The sequence below is a fragment of the Pseudophryne corroboree genome, chromosome 3, assembly GCF_028390025.1.
Source record: "Pseudophryne corroboree isolate aPseCor3 chromosome 3, aPseCor3.hap2, whole genome shotgun sequence".
NCBI classification, from domain to species: Eukaryota; Metazoa; Chordata; class Amphibia; order Anura; family Myobatrachidae; genus Pseudophryne; species Pseudophryne corroboree.
Window position 1 is genome coordinate 555610948 of NC_086446.1, and position 12364 is coordinate 555623311.

Below are 12364 nucleotides of genomic sequence, written 5' to 3' on the forward strand. Positions count from 1 at the left end.
GAGTTTAAAAAAACACTACAAAAAAAATCATATCCAATATGAAGGATACACCTACAGTAGCAATATGTTTTGTGCATATAAATAAAAAAAATAGATTTTTTTTGTGTGTGTATTACTTTTTATTTCTTTTAAGATTGCTAAAGTAAATATTCACTTTTGTATTTGTGTCTCTGTAATTGATAGATCCTTATCAAATGAGGTGATAATAGCAAATCCAATAATTGACTTTAAAATGGATTGACTGCCTTTTATACAAGAAATGTATATAATTATACAGCTATAATTAGGAGAGGACATTTTGGTGGTGAAGAAAGGAATCAGATTACTTTCTGTTGGCAACTGACAAATGCCAACAGCTGTTCTGTATACTTTTATAGTATGCAAATTATAAATGTTACGTCAATGCTGATTGGTTGCCATGGGCAACTTCTCCCCTGGCTCACTTCTCCACTTTTATCAGTGCTTAGTACATCTCCTCCTTAACTCCTATCACAAAAGGTTAATAAATAGGACTCAGAGTTGCATGAGCTGAGCTCACAATCCTCTGATCCCTGAAACTCAGCTTTATTTGCTTGAGACTGAGCCAATAGAAACAGGGGAGCAGTTAAGACCATCCTTCGGTACACTGTTAGTAGACTGTGCAGATATCATGAAGTGAATTTTACTGGCACATCTATTACCTGACAGACTGGATGAAAGCTGTATTGAGCATGGGCATTTAAAAGGATGGGCAAAAATAAAGAAGAAAACCAGAAGGTGATTGTGAGAAGAGGTGATTAGGGAGGAGCTGAAGTAACAGTCACTTGGCAGTGAGAGTCTATGTAGGCATGAGGCTATGGCCTTGTACAGGTGAGTGAGTTTAAATTTGGTTGGTTTAAGACAAGGATCCAAATGAGCAACTGATAGGGTGAGGCAGTAGATGCAGAGCTATGATAGAGAAAAATAAGGCAGGCAAATTAGTTGATAATAGACTGCAGAGGCAGGGGCGTCTTAAATGAGGAGGGAGCCCGTGTGCAAACTCCGGGGTCGCCCCCTCCTCTCCACGGCACTCTGGGCTTCGACACTGTGCCGGAGCCTACTGCGCATGCGCAGGTCTCCGGAAACATGGCGCCCGGCATGTTCCGGAGACAAAATTTAAAGTGTGCATGCCCGGTGGCCATTTTGGAGTGGATTTTGTGCTTGACGGAGGCGGATGCAGTCCGACGCTGGACTCCAGAGAGGTTAGCACTAAAATATGGGTGCAATGTGTGCGGTGTGGTGCCCCCCCTGGACCCAGGGGCCCGTGTGCACCGCACACATTGCACCCATTATAAAAATGCCAATGTACAGAGGGATGAGGTGTGATTTAGGTATGACTGTGCGAATTATTAAGTCTGACACTGTGCTTCATGCTATAGTGCATGTCATTACACAGGCAGATCACAATTCCCAGCAGCCTCTGCAGCAGCTGAAGAGATCAAGTGCATGGCACATGAGCAGTGACAGGTGGAAAGGCATGTGACAGTTGAAAGCAGCAGGCAATTGGTCGGGGCAGTTGGAGTGCTGCTGTGTTAGAGACTGATCTGCACTGGTGGGAGCTCCTGTCACTGCCATACTGAAGAGGCAGATGGGTTCTGTCAGGAGGATAAGCCATTAATGACCTTCCCCTTTTTGCCTTCCATTGGTTTGAGCCAGTGCACTAAAGAAATGAATACTGAGAAGTTTCCAAAAAGCCACACTGTAACATGTCACTATCTGAGAGCGGTGGCTGCCGTGCTTACCGCTCCACTGGCTTTGACTCCCTACAGCGGTCACACGCCGCTCTCCCCCGGGTTGCTGCCTGCCCACTCTTGGAGACGCGGGATGTGGGGAACGGAGACCCTGCTGTCCTCGGTCCAGGGGTGCCACTACTGTTCCTGGCGCTCACACGCTGGGAATAGGCCAATGGTGGTCCCCGGCCATCACATGACCACAGCGGCTAATGGGAGCAGGGCAGGAGATTCAAAAGGAAGCACTGGGCAGAGCCTCAGCGCCTGAGTATTGATGCTACTACAGCTTCACAGCTTCTGCTGTGATTCCTGGAGTCCTTTGCCTTTGGATACTTTCCAGATTCCTGCAGTGTGAACTAAGACCAGAATCAGTTCTATTCTCTGTTTCCAGTTCAGCGTTTCCAACACCAGTATGCAAACCCGTTACATCCGGTACCAGCCCGGAGCATTGCCGCAAACCCGTTATATCCGGTACCATCCCGGATCATTTCCGCAAACCCGTAATATCTGGTACTAGCCTGGATCATTGCTGCAAGCCCATGATATCCGGTACCAGCCCGCAGGGCCGGACTGGCCATCTGGCACTTCTGGCAAATGCCAGAAAGGCCGATGGCCAGGTGGGCCGATTTGTCCATCCATTACAAGACCGGCAGCACCGCCTCCTGAGTGGCACTGTGCTGAGCGGCCGAGTCATTTGCGTAGTGACGCGGCTGCACCTCCGGGGTCTGAGCGGGGTATGAGCGGAGGGAATCTAGCATCAACCATGAGGGGAGCGGAGAGGAGCGGAGCGGGCGGGGGTAGCTGATCGGGCAGTTGGAAGGGACCAAGCCAGCCTGAGTGTAAAAGGTACGGGCGGGACGAGCTCAGCGGGCGCCGTCTATAGATGCATAGATCATGCACCTGCCTGCCTGCGCTCCGAGTCTCCAACTGCACTGCAGACTTCTGCTGTTGCAAGCAACACGTGCACTGGCTCCAGCCTTCTTTGCTCATCTGCTGGGTGCACAGCTTCTTCCTTTCACATTCCATGGGCAGGTACTACCACTGCTGCACTTTCTTTTTAGTTTTGATACCCTTTGCTGTTTGATTATGTCACTTGTGTTTTTTTAAGGAATTGCATAATTAGTACTAATATCTGCAAACCACATTTCTGCTATATGAAGTGAAAAATGTATATTAGGCTAGAATTTCTCATAATATGTCACTTCTGCTATAATGTGAATTTCGGCTCATACCGTGTGCTATAATGTGAATTTCGGCTCATACTGTGTGCTATAATGTGAATTTCGGCTCATACCATGTGTGCTATAATGTGAATTTCGGTTCATACCGTGTGCTATAATGTGAATTTTGGCTCATACTGTGTGGTATAATGTGAAAGAGGCACCAGTACTAGATAGTATAAGGGGTCCTACTATTGTGGTGCATAATGTGTATAAGGGGTATATACTATATGGTGTGGTAAACTACATTGAAGGACACGCCCCCTTTCAAGTGGCCATGCCCCCTCTTCCGGAGAGCGCACTTCAACCACTGGTTCTGTATGTTTTAATATAGAATGATGTACACTTATATGTGTTATAATATTAATTATATTTGTAAGAGCACATAGACTAGGAAGTAGGAGGAGTCAGGAATAATAAGGGGAGGAGTCACTGAGGTGGGCCTGTGTGCTTCAAAAATGCCAGGGCCTATTTTTAGTCCAAGTCCGGCCCTGCCAGCCCGGATCATTGCCGCAAACCCGTGATATCTGGAACCAGCCCGGATCATTGCCGCAAACCCGTTATATCCGGAACCAGCCCTGATCATTTCCGGAAACCCATTATATCTGGTACCAGCCCGTATCATTGCTGCAAACCCGTTATATCCGGTACCAGCCCGGATCATTGCTGCAACCCGTTATTTCCGGTGCCAGCCCGGATCGTTGCTGCGAATCCGTTATATCTGGTACCAGCCTGGATTGATGCTGCACACCCATTATATCCGGCTCCAGGCCGGATCATTGCTGCAAACCCGTTATATCCAGTACCAGCCCAGGTCATTGTTGCAAACCTGACATACATACCTACCCGGTACCAGCCCGGATCACCGACATGCTACCAGTTATATAACGGTACCCGACGTGCCCACTCCTACGTCAGAGTACCTGCATGAGGAGGACTTATATCCGACCCTATTTGTTCTGACCCAGCCTCAGTTCCATGTCCCGGACATTGGACGAATCCCCAAGTGCACAAGCATCTAGTGCTAGTTTAGTGACAGTATATTCAGGCCAGATGGACTCGGAGGATCGGAACGTGGAGGCGAGTGCCATTCAGAACTTGGCTTCTTGTGTGCAGATTAATACAAAAGAAGCAGAAAAACAGTTGACTCCTGTTGAGGAGCACTCAATTTCAGACATAAAGAAATCTAGTATAGATATCTGTTAAGATCATAAATTTTATTGATTAAGTTTAATAATAGAGAGTTCTAATTATACCAATAAGTGCGAATTTATAAAAAGTATATTAAACATTATATATAGCCTTGGCTATGATAGCTGGGTAGCCGGATTCCTGGTGTTATAATAAATAATTGTGAGGTATGATAAATAAATTGGTCATAAATAAGTTTTTTTCTGTAACACAGAAATACCACTTTATTTATCATACCTCACAATTATTTATTATAACACCAGGAATGCGGCTACCCAGCTATCATAGCCAAGGCTATATATAATGTTTAATATACTTTTTATAAATTCTCACTTATTGGTATAATTAGAACTCTCTATTATTAAACTTAATCAATAAAATTTATGACCTTAACAGATATCTATAATAGATTTCTTTATGTCTGAAATTGAGTGCTCCCCAACAGGAGTCAACTGTTTTTCTGCTTCTTTTGTATTAATCTGATACCATTTTTTGACTCTGGGGAGCACCACTGAGGGTTAACATATATACACACCATATAGGCAAAGAAAAGTCCTAAGGTGTTTGGTTACCTGACTATGAAGTTAATTAATTAATAGTACTCAGTTTTTTCAGACAATTACTATTTTTTGCTTATACCTGTAATATTTGTTTTCAATCTGTGCGGTTCCCTCCATAAACCTTTTTTCAACCTTCTTGTGTACAGAGTCAGGAGGTGGCCCATGGGCAGGTGATGCAGTATCTCCGAGAATTTTCAGGTCGTCTGGATGAAATTCAAGCAACACTGTCTTCAGCAGTTCTTCTTGTTCCAACTTCAGCTTCGGTAGGGGTTTCTAGTACCGTCCAGCCACAGGCAGCAGTCAGGTCTCGTCTTCAGCTTCCCACTCCATCCCGTTATAATGGAGATCTCAAACATTGCCGTGGGTTCCTAAACCAGTGCGAGGTACATTTTGAACTGTTCTCCCACAATTTTCCCATGGACAGAATCAAAGTGGCGTATATCATCTCTCTACTTAAAGCTTCTGCATTGGACTGGGTGTCTCCATTATGGGAATGTTCTGACCCACTAGTCTCCATCTATGTTAACTTTATTGCATCCTTTTGAAGGATTTTTGATGAGCCTGGTAGGTCCTCTGCGGCTTTTACAGATTTACTCCATGTTTGGCAGGGTTCCCATTCCATTGGGCAATACGTGATTCAATTCCAGACCATCACTTCAGAATTGCATCAGAATGATGAGGCCCTCTGGGCAGCCTTTTGGAATGGTCTCTCGGATTGACTTAAAGATGAGGTAGTCACCAAGGACCTACCCAATAGTCTCGAGGAGCTGATCTCTGTGTATCAAAGTGGATCTTCGTATGCGGGAACGAGGATGTGAGCGAAGCTGGGCTGATCGGGCAAAGTTTAGTCTCCCACCTCCCAGGCATGTTTCACCGTCGAGTCAGGATGAGCCAATGCAGATCAACCACTCCCATTTGTCTCCAGAAGAAGGTCAGCGTCGCTGAGATGGAAGACTGCGTCTCTATTGCGGAGCCGCTGATCATTTCATTAAATCCTGCAAGTCCTGTCCGGGAAACGGACAAGCCTAGCTTGTTCTGGAGGAGTCAAGTTAGGTACTACGGACAAATCTTCTCAAGGGAAGGACTATTTACTTTTGGTACAGTTGTCCGCTGGGTTTTCTACTAAAACTCTAACTGCATTATTGGATTCCGAAGCTGCTGGGAACTTTATCACTGCCAGTTGTGTCCAAGCGTTTCACCTGAAATTGAGGTCCATCGACCGACCCATTAAGTTTACTGCTATTAATGGTACCCAGATTGCAAATGGAGTTGTTTCCTACTACACGGAGCCACTCAATTTACAGGTTGGAGCATTACATCTCGAATATTTGGAATTCCTGGTGATTCCGGAGATGTCACATGATTTAGTTCTCGGCCTACCCTGGATCAAGATTCATAATCCTCATATTGACTGGGTAACTTCGCAAGTCTTGTCCTGGGGTTCCTATTGTCATTCAGATTGTCTCACGTTGGTCTGTCCTTTGCGTGCTTAATCCAAGCCTATCCAAGAATTCCTCCCAGAGCCCTATCAGGAATTTGCAGATGTATTCTCCGAACAAGCAGCTGACCGGTTGCCACCCCATAGACCCTGGGACTGCCCTATTGGATCTGATCCCTGGGAAGATACCACCAAGAGGTCATATGTACCCTCTGCCTTTGCCCTAAATGCAAGCAATGTCGGCTTATATCAAGGAGACCCTTCAAAATAGTTTCATTCGGCCCTCTACTTCTCTGGCGGGGGCTGGATTCTTTTTCATGAAAAAAAAACGACGGCTGGGTTAAGACCATGCATAGACTACCGGGGGTTAAATGATATTACCGACAAAAATGGATACTCATTACTCCTGATTACAGAGCTGTTTGATAAAATTTGGGGTTCCAAGATCTTCACAAAACTCGATTTGAGGGGAGCCTATAATCTCATACGTATAAGACAGGGGGATGAATGGAAGACTGCTTTTAATACCAGAGACGGGCATTATGAATATCTTGTAATGCCGTTTGGACTCAGTAATGCACCAGTCATCTTCCAGGGGTTCATCAACAAGATTTTTCGGGATATGCTCTATCAATGTGTTGTAGTTTACCTGGGCCACATACTTATCTTTTCCCGTGACATTTCTGAATACAGATTACAGGTCAAAGAGGTGCTTCATCGTCTTTGCAAGTACCACTTGTACAGCAAGATTTCCAAGTGCACTTTTGAAGTGCCGATAATTTCATTCCTTGGATATATGATCTCAGGCACGGAGCTCCGTATGGATCCGGAGAAGGTTAAGGCCATCCGAGATTGGACTCAACCACTATCCTTAAAAGCTGTGCAAAGGCTATTGGGCTTCGCTAATTGCTATAGGAAGTTCATAAAGGGTTTTTCCACCTTAGTAGCACCCATTACTACCTTGACCAGGAAGGGTGCAAACCCAAATCTTTGGTCTCCGGAAGCCCTTGAGGCCTTTAATCTCTTGAAAACAGCATTTGTATCTGCACCAGTGCTACAACAACCTGATTTTGAGAAGTCCTTTGTCTTGGAGGTGGATGCCTCTTCAGTTGGAGTGGGTGCCATTCTGTCACAGTTCTCCTCAGATGGGAAATTGCATCCATGTGGGTTTTATTCCCGGAAGTTTACACCAGCGGAGCGAAATTACTTCATAGGAGATCAGGAGCTCTTGGCCATCAAATCAGCCTTGGAAGAATGGAGATACTTACTGGAGGAGGCAAAACATCCCATTACTGTTTACATAGACCATAAGAATCTGTTATACATCAAGTCTGCCCAATGTCTCAATCCTCGTCAAGCTAGATGGGCGCTGTTCTTCACGCATTTCTCTTTTATCATCAAGTATCAGGCTGGAGTCCTCAATGCAAAGGCTGATGCTTTGTCTCGCTCCGTGTCTGCCTCTGATAATGAGAGTTCTGCTGAAAGAAGTCTGATTATCAAGCCTGTTTCCATTACTGTGGCTCCAACCGCCTTCACTCCTCCTCTAGGCAGTTTATCCATCCCAGGTGAACACCATCCGAAGTTACTCCAATGGGCTTATGCCTCTAAATTCACTGGTCGCCCTGGCGCTCAAAAAATGTTTGAATTCTTGTGTAGTGCTTACTGGTGGACTTCAATGAGGAAGGCTGTACAAGACTATGTAAGTGCGTGTGCACAGTGCACTCAACATAAGATTCCTTGTCTCCTTACTGCGTCCTCTGCCCGTTCCCAGATGACCTTGGACTCATATCTCCATGTACTTCATCACAGATTTACCCCTTTCCAAGGGATGCATTACAATCTGGGTGATTGTTGACCACTTTTCAAAAATGGTACATTTTACTCCTTTGACAGATCTTCTCACTGCTTCTAAATTAGCTCAGTTGTTCATTCGAGAACACTTCCGGCTACATGGTCTACCACATGAAGAGATTTTGGATCATGGAGTTCAGTTCACCGCAAGATTCTGGAGAGCTCTTTGTGCTGCTTTACAAATTAATCTCAAGTTTTCTTCTTCAGCTTACCACCCACAAACTCATGGGCAGACTGAAAAAGTAAACCAAGATCTCAAGACCTTTCTCCGAATTTACCTCTCTCCCTCACAGGACAACTGGATGGCTATTGCCATGGGCAGAATTTGCCCACAATTATCATTACCATACTTCCACTGGCGAGACTCCATTCCTTATCAACTATGGTTTTAACCCACGTGTTCCTAAATTACAGTCTTCTCTTTCATTGGATGTTCCTGCCGTATCTTCCACTATCCAACATTTCAGTCGCATCTGGAACAGGGTAAATGGGAATCTAAAGAAAATTTCTGTCGAGTACAAACTCTTTGCAGACAGGAAACGCCAAGCAGTTCCTCAATTCAAGGTTGGCGACAGAGTATGGCTTTCCACTCGCAACCTTAGGCTTAAGGTGCCCCCCATGAAGTTCGCTCCCAAATACATCGGCCCTTTTCCATTTTTACGAGTTTTGAATCCAGTTGTGTAAAGGTTAAGGCTACCGTCTCATTTCCGGATACCAAATGCCTTCCATATTTGCCTGCTTCGCCCTCTCATCTTAAACTACTTTAGTCAGGATTCTCCTAAGGTCACTACAGTTCACACTGAGGCTGGGACAGAGTTTAAAGTCAAGGAGATCCTGTATTCTCGTTACTATCATAAGAACTTACAGTACTTGGTGGAGTGGAGGGGTTATGGACCAGAAGAGAGGAGTTGGGTGAATGCTACAGATGTCACTGCATCATGATTAGTCTGGATCTTTCACTCTGAGTATCCACAGAAACCAGGAAAGTGTCCAGTTTCCACTCTTAGAGGAGGGGGTACTGTCAACATATGGGAGTGGCGGCCACGCTTACCACTCTGTCGGCTCTGTCTCCCTGCAGCAGTGACATGCTGCTCTCCCCCGGGCTGCTGTCTGCCCACTCTTGGAGATGCTGAATGCGGGATTCGGGGAACGGAGACCCTGCTGTCCTCAGTCCGGGGGTGCCACCATTATTCCCGGTGCTCACATGCTGGGAATAGGCCAATGGCGGTCCTTGGCCATCACATGACCCCAGCAGCCAATGGGAGCAGGGCGGGAGATTCAAAAGGAAGCGCTGGGCAGAGCCTCAGCGCCTGAGTATTGATGCTACTACAGCTTCACCACAGGCTCCTGCTGTGATTCCTGGAGTCCTTTGCCTTTGGATACTTTCCAGATTCCTGCAGTGTGAACCAAGACTAGAATCAGTTGTATTCTTCGTTTCCAGTTCAGCATTACCAACACCAGTCTGCAAACCCATTATATCCGGTCCCAGCCTGGATCATTGCCGCAAACCCGTAATATCGGGTACCAGCCCGCATCATTGCTGCAAGCCCGTTATATCCGGTACCAGCCCAGATAATTGCCTTAAATCCGTGATATCTGGTACCAGCCCAAATCATTGCCGCAAACCCGTAATATCTGGTACCAGCCCGGATCATTGCTGCAAGCCCATGATATCCAGTACCAGCCTGGATCATTGCCGCAAATCCGTGATACCTGGTACCAGCCTGGATCATTGCCGCAAACCCGTTACATCAGGTACCAGCCCGGATCGTTGGTGCAAACCCGTTATATCCGGTACCAGCCCGGATCATTGCTGCAACCCGTTATTTCCGGTGCCAGCCCGGATCGTTGCTGTGAACCCGTTATATCCGGTACCAGCCCGGATCATTGTTGCGAACCTGACATACATACCTACCCGGTATCAGCCCGGGCCACCGACACGCTACCAGTTATATAACGGTACCCGATGTGGCCACTCCTACGTCAGAGTAGCTGCATGAGGAGGACTTATATCCGACCCTCTCTGTTCTGACCCAGCCTCAGTTCCCTGTCCCGGACATCGGACGAATCCCCAATTGCACAAGCATCTAGTGCCAGTTTAGTGACATAACCAAATGATCTGGGAGAGAGTAAAAGAGAGTAAAGAGAGTAAAATATTAGTCAGTCACAGATTAATCTCCTCATTGACTGAGCTATCCTATGTAATAAAAGGCTAACTGCTCCTCGCCTCTGTTATGTGCACCAGTGGCCACTGGAGGCCACCACACAGACCAAATGAAACTGAAAGTTAACTTGTAAGGAGAAGTTTATAACAACCTTTCATAATCAAAATTGACTGGATTTCTTTCCTTTTGTTTTATTTCCACTTACATTAATCTAACATTGCTCCCACTCGAGGGACATGAACACATACACACCCTATGTACATTGCACCTCCACCATATACTGCCCCTATATACAAACTGCACCCATATATAGTGCCCCTATATACAACTCACATCCATCCTCCATATACTGGTTTCACCATATACTGCATATTCTGTACCTCCTCCTTCATATACCATTCTGTAACTCCAGGTTACTTGCTATTCCAGGACTTGGCAACAAGTAGCAGCAGTAACCAGGAAACAGATGTAGGAACAACAAGATTGTCCTGTAGCACGAGGCACTGGGGACATGTGTGGCCAATTACCAGCATGGGGAGAAGGTGAAACAGTCTTTCAGGAAACAGTGAGATCCTGTGTGGTGTGAGCAGTGCGGTGACTGGTAAGATGAGGAGTCAACGCTGGGGCTGCTGATGATGCGGGTGATGAAGAAGATAATTGTCTCAACTGCCTTATATATACTGCTCACTGGTGGAGAGGCGGAGTCCTGTGCTTGCCCCTCCCACATCCTGCACAAGCCATGCCCAGACCCATCTGGCCAGCTGCTGGGGCTACTGGTGTTCTCTAGCCCCTGACTGGGCAAGAGCTTTGAGGAGACTGGTGAGCTCCCACGGGACAGTACTGATGTATATAGTGCAAAATCATTATAGTCTGCCCATTACAGATATAAAGCATCTATAACTATATAAAAGGCAAATGCTACACCCTCAGCATGGCAGTGCCCCAGCACCCAGCAGAAGGACTTCCAGAAACCTGGCAGCTACTGTGTGAGTAGCTCCCCCCATTAACCCGGCTGGTGTCCATCATTTTGATGGGCTTTTAACTAGTGTGTGTGTGTATATATATATATATATATATATATGTATTAGAGATGAGCGGGTTCGGGTTTTACTCGGTTCTCAAAACGGTATCTTATTGGCTATCCAAAAAACGAGACATCCGTGAGCCAATTAGATGCTGTTTTGAGATCCAAGTAAATCCGAGTAAGACCGAGTAAAACCCAAACGTATATATAGATATATCTATATATATCTATATATATCTATATATATATATATATATATATACATATATGTAACAAGGTATTTGTTAAGAGAGAGTAATGGGCATATTTATCAAGATAATAGTTATAAAAGTTTTAATCAAATATATTAAAGGGCTCTTGAAGCACTTTTCGTGAAAATGTCATTGACTTTTTTTTTTTGTAAACCAGATTGCTTTTCCCATACTTATAATGGGAAATGCAATGCAATCAAATTTACTGAAAAAAAAAAGTAAAATAATACCGCAGTGTGTCCTGAGATTATAACACCAGCTTCAGCTGGCATAATCATAAGGCAGCACTGCAATATGCTGCCTTCTCCACAGCTTTCTCTGCCTCCTGGCAGAAAAAGCTGTGCGGGGAGCTGGCTGTGTGAACAGCTATGTGTGGTCCATGGACACACAAGCTGATCACCTTTAAAAATAAATAAATAAATAATTTCAAAAAAATAATACTTACCCATTCAGGTGACAGTGAACAGTGCTCCAGTGATGGCTGCTGTGAACCAGGACCTCATGCTGCTGTGCTGTGACCCCTATGCAGTAAATTGATGCTACAAAGCGGCAGCTCGCTTTATAGCACCCAGGGTCACACACAGCATCAGGATCATGCGCCCGGCAGTCTCCTGGAAGCAGCGATCTCCGGCTCCTGGGACTGGTAAGTATAATTATTGGTAGGGGTGGTCTCAATGTGGCATGGGGGTAGTCTCGACTGGGGGGGGGGGGGGGGAATCCAGTGGTGGTAGCAATCAACAGTGTTGTATGCACTGTAGGGCATCGGGGGGATTTTTTTCAATGCCGATAATGCTGCAGAGAATTTTCTCATGGACAGAGCTTTCTCACAAGCTCTGTCCCTGCATGCGATAATTGACACATCCATGCACTCAATTATCGCATTGCGAGTTTGGCCAATATTAGCACAGCATATCCA